We start from the raw sequence: 10,210 nt of genomic DNA on the forward strand, positions 1-10,210 counted from the left end.
CAATATAGCCTATTAGTAGCTTAAGTATCACTATATTGAGTTTACACGTATTTATTTTGGGTAGTGCGTGTCGCGTCTTGTTACATCAGTGTTCTTCTCCATATTGGCCGCCCCGGCCAAGCCTATCGGGCCTTTGGGTAAATCCACCAGTGGTCGAAAGGCTTGCAGACCGGCTGACTTCCAAAACGTCAATTGCTTTGCATACGTACAAAGTATAATGTGCCATAACGCCGAACTAGAAAATATTAACAATGTATACTTTTCCAAAACGCATCCGGAAAGTTAACTAAACGCATCGTTAGAGCAATCAGCGCATCAGAAACAAAGTTGATGCTTCGTTTGTTATTGGTTACTATTGGTGTTTAAAAAATGGAAAATTCAGAAAAACTATTTGGAAGTCAGCCACGCATAACTGCCGAGCCAAACGAATTGACTGAAACCATTTCGAGTCCCGGTTGACTATCCGTATGACTCTTTACGCTGCACATTCCGTCAAAATATTACTTTTTCTGTGCGACATTCAACAATTTAAATTGGTGATTTCCTATTTTTGTTGTTGCTATGGAGCCTGCTTTTGTAAAATATAAAGTACAGATGCGCAGTACTGAGCCAAAGCTACTTGATAAAATTCTTGCCATGCAAATGCTTGCCAGCAGCCGGATTACAACTTTTGCTATCGCTAAAACTCCATCGCCAGAAAATGCTAAATGAATTTTAGCAAATTTTATGCGATTTTGGCAACGAGAAATAATTGCTGCTAAAAAATTTTACCAACAAATCAAAGCTAATCTGTCGTTGTTCATTTAAACTACTCAACTATATAATAAAGATTTTTAATTAATAGGAGCAATGAAAAACAGCAACGCAAAAGTAGTGGCAAATAACCAAAAGTTTATGCTTGTTCAATATTTTGAGCTTTATTGAAAAAATATATATGTTTGTACATACTATACATAATTTTTTCATATATTTATTAATTATGGCATATTATTAAATCAAAAAATATATTTACTACATATTGCTTCGCAGATATCCATCGAGAAGAGATTCCCATAAATAACACAGGCCAACAAAAATGGAATAAATCTTTGTACGGCAAATTTGAAAACTGTTATTGATACGCTTTTTCGTGCTGACTACGAATCCGTAAGTATAAAGTTTCCATCATATCTGAGCAGCTCTAGCAAAGAAAAAAAGGTGACAAAGCCTTGCATTTAAATTAAAGCTAAAGCTTTCTACAACTGTCCCTGAAAATACCATTCCAGCACCTTGACTTATTGCCACTTATATTCATTTATTGAACAGCGAACACTGATTTTGGTAGTTTTTTTTTAATAGCACAGTTTTCCAGTATTTTTTTATTGCTTTTCAAATATTGCGATTTTTTTTACGGATTCGTAATTAGCGCAAAAATGTCTATCAAAAACACTTTTAACATTTGTCGCACCAAAATCAGTGTTGCCGTGCGAAATTGTTAAAAGGACGTACAAAGCTCTATTGACCTTAAGCAAAAAACTAATGTAAGAAACAACCGATTGTTTGGAGTTTGTTAATAACAGGGAACAAGAAAAACATAATTGAATGTACTTTTCAAACAGGTAGATGATTAAGGGCAAGTTTTTCAGTGCAATGGTTAAATCTGACTGTGGCTTAAACTACATAAGACGTTTTCTTGTCTACAAAAAATGAAATGTAAATGAAAAGAAAAAATGTTGCCTTTTCATTGCACTCTCCTTAGTATTTGTGCGAAGAGGGCACTAGAAGGCAACATCTTTCGTTAGCAAAGAAGCGCTATTAGTTTAAGCCCTTGAGTTAGCTGGTTTTGGCTAAGAATAGCCAATCAAATGTTAGCCAGCTGTTAAATATGAACCCAGCTTGCGTAATCTAAGTTTAAACTGATCCTAAGTATTTAGTATAGTAAATATGGGTGGAAGGGTTAATTAAATTGTTTAATTATGAATGGGTAAATTTCCGAGAGTTGGTCTCCTTTACGTTATTCTCTAGGTTTTGAAGCTTTCTTTAAACTCGCACAGAAAGGAGATTACTTGACCTATTGTCCCAATTTGAGGCCTCAAATAACATTTGCCAACTAGATTTTCTATATCTTTTTCCGAACTCGACAGTGAGTAACACAATGGTTAAGGACGGATTTTTACAGCGCTTATTAGCCCGATAATTCCAGCTACATACACATGTACGTAGTAATAGTAACGTACGTGTGAGCTTAGTGGTCAAATCGCCTCCCAACGAAATACTTAACGCTCGTACCGGGACGGTTAGAGGTTTAGTGTGTTAAAGTCGCACACTGTAAAGGCTTTCGATGCTTCCTCCTCGCAAAAAATGTCTAATCTATTACATGTGCATATGTAAATGCAAAAATGCAGCAACACATTCGCCCACGAATATGTGTGTATGTTCATATTTATGTAAATATATACAAAAGTTCAATCCCTGTAGAGTGGCTAGAATTGGCTATACCTCGACTACTTTGCTTTGCTTTCAACTGACTACTTTTACATGGGGATGTCCCGACAAAAGTCAGTTTTTCTTCGCTAACTACAAAGTAGTTTTATAAAATGGCGTGCAGTGTGCCGATTAATACTTTGCTTTTAATATTAAATAATTAAAAACACGTGTTTGTAACCAAAAATTTGTGTTTATGCTTTCAATAAAGATACACAATGAAACATAATTAGGGGGTTCACAAGGCGTGTTAAGCGTTGTAAAATCTTAAGCTTAACATATTTGTATGTAAAATAACGGTTAAAATGGTTTTAGGAGGGCGAGGGGGGAGGGGTTAGGGGGCTAATTATATATTTTTTATCAGTTTAAAATCATTTCGGTGTAGTCGTGTAGTTCGAAATCCTCTAAAATCATTTTAATCATTATTTTACATAAAAAATGTTAAGCTTAATATTTTACGACGGCTAACACGTCTTGAGAATCCCCTAATAAAAAAAATATTTCTATTTTTTTGTGAAAAAAAAACAAAATTTAAACTGGTTTTTCGCCTGTGCCATCCATGAAATTCCAAAATTCCCGACAAGGTTTATTTTCCGGTCTGAAAGTATTTGCATTTACCTTAAGATTTTCTTGGCTGGATTGACGATGACCTTTGTTTTTGGCTTTTAGCGTTTACTTCTCCCACAACTAAAACAATGTATCTGTATATAATTTTGTAAATAGTGTACACAAAAACTTTAGTTTTCGAATATTCTATGCTTCGATGAAATCGGCAGCTCTTGTAATTTCAGATTTGTTCCTTATCAATTCAATGTTTGCTAGAGGAATGACACGCNATATCTATGGTAGGTGCTTATAGGACGGTATATATAAATGAGTTTGTAAAAGGGGGCGTGGCACATCTCATAGGCGTGGATTTTTTTTATTTGCTATAACTTCGGAACCATATGTTAGATATATGAAATTGAAATTTGGCATGCAGACGTATCTATGGTAGATGCTTATAGTAAGGTATATATATATGGGTTTATAAAAGAGGGCGCTGCACATCCCATATTCGCGGAAATTTTTATCACCTATAACTTCGGAACCATAAGTTCCACGAATTTGAAATTTGGTATGCAGGTGCTTATAGGAGGGTACATATAAAATGGTTTGAAAAAAGGGGTGTGGCACATCCCATAGGCGTGAAATTTTTATCAGCTATAACTTCGAAACCATAAGTCACATTAACTTGAAATTTGGTATGCACCCATTTTTATGGTAGGTGCTTATAATAGGGGATATATACATGACTGTGGAAAAGCGGGCGTGGCATATCCCATAGGCGTGGAGAATTTATCATCTATAACTTCGGAACCATAAGTCACATGCACTTTGGTATACATCTAAAGTAATTATATAAAGAGAAGTCCCTTTTTTTGTAACAGGTAATCTCGCGAACGGCTGGTCTGATTTTCATGAAAATTTGTACATAAATAGCTTTCATGATTTAGGTAAAAAAAATTTCCTTTTTTCTGGTAGGTGGACCAGGGACCGATCTATTCGAAAAAATCTTATTATGGTCCGATTTGCTTAAAATTTGGTACGTAGGTAGCTTTTTACCTGGATTAGCATATAGGATCCTTTTTTTTCGGGAAGTGCACTAGATACTGATCTATTCGAAAAAATTATATTTATAGTCCGACCTACTTAGAATTCGGTGCATAGGTAGCTTTTTGCCTGGATTAGCATATAGGATCCTTTTTTCCAATTTTCATGCAATTTCGAATATAAATAGCTTTGAGCAACCACCATATCAAGGGGCGAATTCGTCACTAGGCAAGTTTTTTGCGACAATCAGAAACAACGGATACAGCCAAAATATAATAATAATATATAATGTATCTATCTTAATATATAAAAATCCCGTGTCACTGTGTTCGTTTACGCTAATCTCCGAAACCGCTTAGCTGATTTCACTGAAATTTCGTGGGTGTGTATTGTTGGTTCCAATTTAAAAGATAGGATAGTTTTTTCATCTAAATTTTTCTATGCTCCTCGCAACGTGCTTATCTATCTATACTAATGTATATTTTGAAAGCCGTTTTTTTCTGTTCGCAAAGCTCGAGATTGGCTGTACCGATTTTTTTTGAAATTTCGGTTGTAGGTTATGGATGGGCTTCTCATTGTCTTAGGGGGGAAAAAACGTTTAAATACTTCCTAAAAATGGAACTGCAGGACTTTAAAAATCCTATACGGAATACATCGCAAAGCAAGGGCTATGTATCCATAAACATAAGTGCTAATGTTAACATTAATGTTGATTCTTATGTTAAAAAAACAAATATGTATGTATAGTTCATGGTGAAATAATGTAGGCCATTATGTATGTAGAGTCGTTTAGGTTGCCACAAGGAGCAAATAACATTGCTGTTAGCACTTACATTTGTATATGCATTTTATGTACATACCACGGTTGCCAACTTTTGCATTCTTGAAACCGGGACGCACAGTAATAATAATAATAATAATAATAATAATAATAATAATAATAGATTGGCGCCAACACATATATTAGCTTCTCCTCCGACTTGTGGCGTGCGCCTTGATGTTGTCACACAAAGCGGAGGGAACTACAGTTTTACGCCGACTCCGAACGGCGATTATATTTTCATGAGAAGCTCGCCCGCAGGTGCCCAATTAGTGTTCATTTGGTTGGTTTTCGGGCTGTTAAGAGGCACTTTGAGCGAGCAATATTTGCTTCTCACTTGTCCGAAGTCGGCCGGACTGTTTTTCCGGGCGAGTTGTAAAAACTGGCAAACTGCCAGAAAAAGAGGGAAAATTTTAGACATTCAAATTTTAGCTAATAACGATATTGTGTAAATTTATAATTTTGATGTTTAGAGCCCTTCCGTACCTTTCTTGGGCATAAGTTTCGTACTTAAGCTAATTTGCCCAAGACTAACCCGAAAATGGTAAAAACAATCCTAATGGTAGGAAAAAGGGTAGGTAAGATTATATACACAATAGGGGTATTCTCGAAATCTTGCAAAGCCGTTGCGCGTAGCAAGGATGCACGGATTGCATAACTTGAAAACACACAACAACAAAATACATGGGAAACAACATTTATTGTCGCTGCAAAATATGCAACGTCAAAGCCCTGGCAAATATTTTGCAAAAAAGCATAGCAAGATAAATGCGATCCTGTGCTAGTTGTTTTGTTGTTGGAATTGCTACATATTTCTCTCATTCCTCTCATTTTGCTCACTTCATATTTTTTCTGTTGTATTTTGCTATTGTATTTGATACAGAATTTCGCTGCTTGCTACCTATGCATGCTTTCATTTTGCAATGGGGGGCTCCCATACTCTTGCAAATTTGGAATAGTATTTTTGCATTTCATAATACTTTCAAGACATCGAGAATACCCCTAATATGTAACAAACGACTTCAATTTTATTGCTGCATTTTTGGAAACTTTCTATTTAGAAAAACAAAATAGTGTAAAATTTCATATACATATAAACATTTTCATAAAACGAAGCTTCAACGATAATAATTTTAAATTACTTAAAACATATAATAAAAGTGGAATGAAATTCACACTAAATTATAAATTGCTATATAAGTATGTATGTATGTACATTGCCGCTTTAAATTATTGGCACAGGGAATTTTTTCACAATGTATGCAACATTTTTTACTTAAAATTTTCCGCGATTTGTTAATGTAAAAATATCTCAACTTTCTGCAAAACTTAAGAAAATTCAATAAATCTGCATATAAGTTGACATTTAAGTATTTTTAGGAATTTCTTTGCAGGAAGTTGCTTCCAAACAAAAAAAAATTGTCCAACATACTTTGTATATCACCCATTTTAATCGGTACACAATTACAAATTTTGCTTTACTATACGGCATATAGATCGATTAGAAAATAGAATATGTAAAATCTAAATATTTGAAGAGTTCTAAATTTTTTACAAAGAGATGTCTAAATTTTTTTCGTGCCAAAAACCGGGACATTTTGCGTCCCGACAGGTATTGTATCGGGACAGGGACATAGCTTTTAAATCCGGGACAGAGCCGCCGAAAACGGGACGGTTGGCAACCGTGGTACATACATATGTATGTATATAATTACGCATAAAAACCTTGCTGCTTTGTTTTTTTTTAAGGCAGCAACTCTTACAGCGGCACTCAGAGTCGTTTAATGATTATTTAAGGTGTCCCTCAGTAACGATTTGAAAAGATTCCCTCTCAAAGTCAGTTAATGATTCGTTAACGGCATTTAATGAACATTAAGGTTAAGTAAACAAAAACCTTTACTTTACTTTTTAACGAATGATTTTGACATTTTTTATTTGTTTTCAATAAATTTCAATTTCGATAACGTTGCTGTAACAGTGGCAATAGCCCAGCGAGCAGAGCACTTTCGTGCCATTCAAGAGATCCGAGTTCAATCCTCGGAAACGATTTTTTTTATTAAATTTTTTTTTTAAGTTTTAGTGCTTAAAAAATTCATATTTTTTTACATTTATTTTTTATCTTATTTAACTTTTTTGATTCATCTTTTTTCTTTCACTTTCAGTTTCTCAAATTTTTAGTTTTTCCTGTTTTAAAAAAATATTTTTTTCATTTCGCTTACTTTTTAGAAAACTCATTGCTAAACGATAAATATAATAACACTATCAGCACATCTTTCAATTAAAGAAAAGGGCTTTCAAGATAGTTGCCGAAAGACTGAGGTGGGTTAAAGGCAAATGCCAGAATTTGCCTGTTATTGGTCTTGTTTGTCTTTTAGCAAACAATTTAATTAACTTAAAAAAAAACTGTTTCCTTTTTAAAGCAATAAAATCTATAAACCAAAAGAAAATTAGATCAAAAAAGCAAAAAAATTCTTTAAAGATAGTTTATAACAAGCAATTTTTAGCAAAAAAACCGACTTAAAAAAATATATATGTATATATTTCATGATCCAATGATCGGATCTAAGCCAGATTAGTATAGGCCCATCTTCGAGACACCACCTTTCCGATGCAAAAGAATTATCGGTTGACGTGGTCAAAGTTATGCGGTAACATACATAAAAAAAATATTCCGACGATAACCTCCTCCTTCCTCCGTCTGTCCGTCCGTCTGTGCACACGATAACTCGAGTAAAAATTGAGATATCTTAACGAAACTTGGTGCCTGCACTTCTTTTTGGCGTAGGACGGATGGTATTGAAAATGCGCAAAATCGGACAATAACCACGCCTACCTCCCATATAACGGTAATTTTTTTAGAAATACGAAAACTGTGATATTTTAGTAACTACTGAAGATTATTCACACAAAATTGATATTTACAATAAATTTTAGACGAAAAATAAGAATGTTATAAGTTTTTAGAAAATGGGCGTAGCCACGCCACTTATAATTACATGTGTATACCTTGGTAACCGCCACAACAATTTCTTCCAAACTTGGCACAGCCTTGATATACNCGTAGCCACGCCACTTATAATTACATGTGTATACCTTGGTAACCGCCACACCAATTTCTTCCAAACTTGGCACAGCCTTGATATATAACATACGAAATGGCTGAAAATTTTTAAAATCGGACAATAACCACGCCCACAACAACGGTGATTTAGAGAAATACGAAATTTTCAATAAATCAGCAAATATTAAAGCTAGTTTATTCAAAATTGATGCTTGCAACAGATCTTACCAAGAAATACGTTTTTAATAAAATTTTGGAAAATGGGCGTGGCACCCCCCACTTATGATTACATATATGTATCTCGGTAACCGTTCTACTAATTGGTACCAAACTCGGTATGGTTATTATGCTTGCCAGATAAAAGCAAAAGATGGAAAATTATTGAAATCGCACTAATATTACGGCCGCTTTTCATATAACGGTAAATTTCAGAAATGCTTGAAACTTCAATATTTCGAAATTTAAGGACGCTAATTTGCTCAAAATTGATACACACCGGCTTCCAAGTAGCGGCTTTCGGAGAGGTGAAAAACATTTATTTAATACTTGCGCCGGGTATTTAATGTTTGGCTCCGCCCAACTTAGACTTTAGTGATGTGCTAAATTGTCCGTACCAATACTTGTTACCCAATACTTAAAAAAGATTTCGGTACCCAATACTTCCTTTTCGGTACCCGATAACGATTCTTTACATTAAACCTTCGCCGTTATATGTATTTGAAGTTTAGAAAAAAATTTTATTACTAATTTATATGACATCGGCTAAAAAACATGAACTTATCGCAACAGAGAAATATTATTTCATCATGTTAACCTTAGTCGATCCAAGATTCAAGAAAAATGCTTTGACGGATGAAGAAGCCTTTTATGGGGGAGATTTTTAACCAGTTAGCGACAAGTTTCGGATCGATATCGCACTTGTTGACGTAAAAATACGTCAACTAAACTGATACTGATTCGAAAATAGTCGCGGAATGGTTACAGAATCTGCCCCCAGGCCTACAAAAATGGTATCGCCCGAATCAGCTGGAACAAAAATGCTTCAAACAAGTAAGAGTTTTTCTGCATTGTGGCCTCGAACCGACATATATACATCTTTCATTTGAATCAGTATTAAAAGCTTTATTGGCTCCTGCACTCGGGTTTTGTTAGTCTCCCCTGAACCGTTTTTTCCATATTTTTGGCCTAAGTGCGCTTTTATTCGAAACCTAAATGTTTCGGTACCGAGTATTGAGAGTATTTGATACTTTTTAAATCGGTACCGAATATCGATCAATACTTAAAAGTATTGACTCAGCACATCACTATTAGACTTTCTTAGTTGTTATATTTTATTTCAAACTGCACGAAAAAAGTGAGTGATGCCACAAAAATGACTGGGCGATACTTGAACTTTTTATTTCATAATTTTTAACTCTGAGACCGTGTTCTGAAGTAAGTTTAACTTTAACGCTCACTTTATATTTAAAGGTTGGATTAAAAATAAAGCTATGTCTAAAGTTAAGCATTTCTATCATGATAAAAACATAGCAAGGTAGAACCGTTCTCTCAATTTGTCTGCCATGATTTTTTTTTTGAAGTTTGCCAACATTTTAAAATCATATAAAAGTGAAAATAAAAAATTGAAATTGTTCGAAATTGTTGTTGCTTGAGATTGAAAATGAAAATGTGTGTGTGAGTTTGTGAGTAAATTTAAAAATTAAATTGTTTGGAAACGTCAAGAATTTTAAAAGTGACTCTCAGCGGTTCTACCTTACTATATTTTTATCATGATTTCTATTATCGTTTTTGACGTATGTATGTTTCTTGGTTGTAAACCAATTTAAAGTCGATAATAAAGTGCTTTACTTTAGACACAATCATAAATTTTAATGGAACCTTTAAATATAAGGAGAGTTTCAATATTACAGGTTACTTGAGAAAACGGCCGTGAATGGAAACATTATTTAACAGATTTAACGATTATTATTTAAGTGCCCGTTAGAGCTAATTTAACGAACGTTTCTGAGTGCGGCTGCTTGTTTGTTTTANAGTGCTTTACTTTAGACACAATCATAAATTTTAATGGAACCTTTAAATATAAGGAGAGTTTCAAAGTTACAGGTTACTTGAGAAAACGGCCGTGAATGGAAACATTATTTAACAGATTTAACGATTATTATTTAAGTGCCCGTTAGAGCTAATTTAACGAACGTTTCTGAGTGCGGCTGCTTGTTTGTTTTAAATAAATTTCAATTTCGATAACGTTGCTGTAACAGTGGCAATGGCCCAGT

This window comes from Rhagoletis zephyria, unplaced genomic scaffold (assembly GCF_001687245.7).
Source record: "Rhagoletis zephyria isolate East Lansing unplaced genomic scaffold, Rhagoletis_zephyria_1.1 Rzeph_scaffold_01747, whole genome shotgun sequence".
Classification (NCBI taxonomy): Eukaryota; Metazoa; Arthropoda; class Insecta; order Diptera; family Tephritidae; genus Rhagoletis; species Rhagoletis zephyria.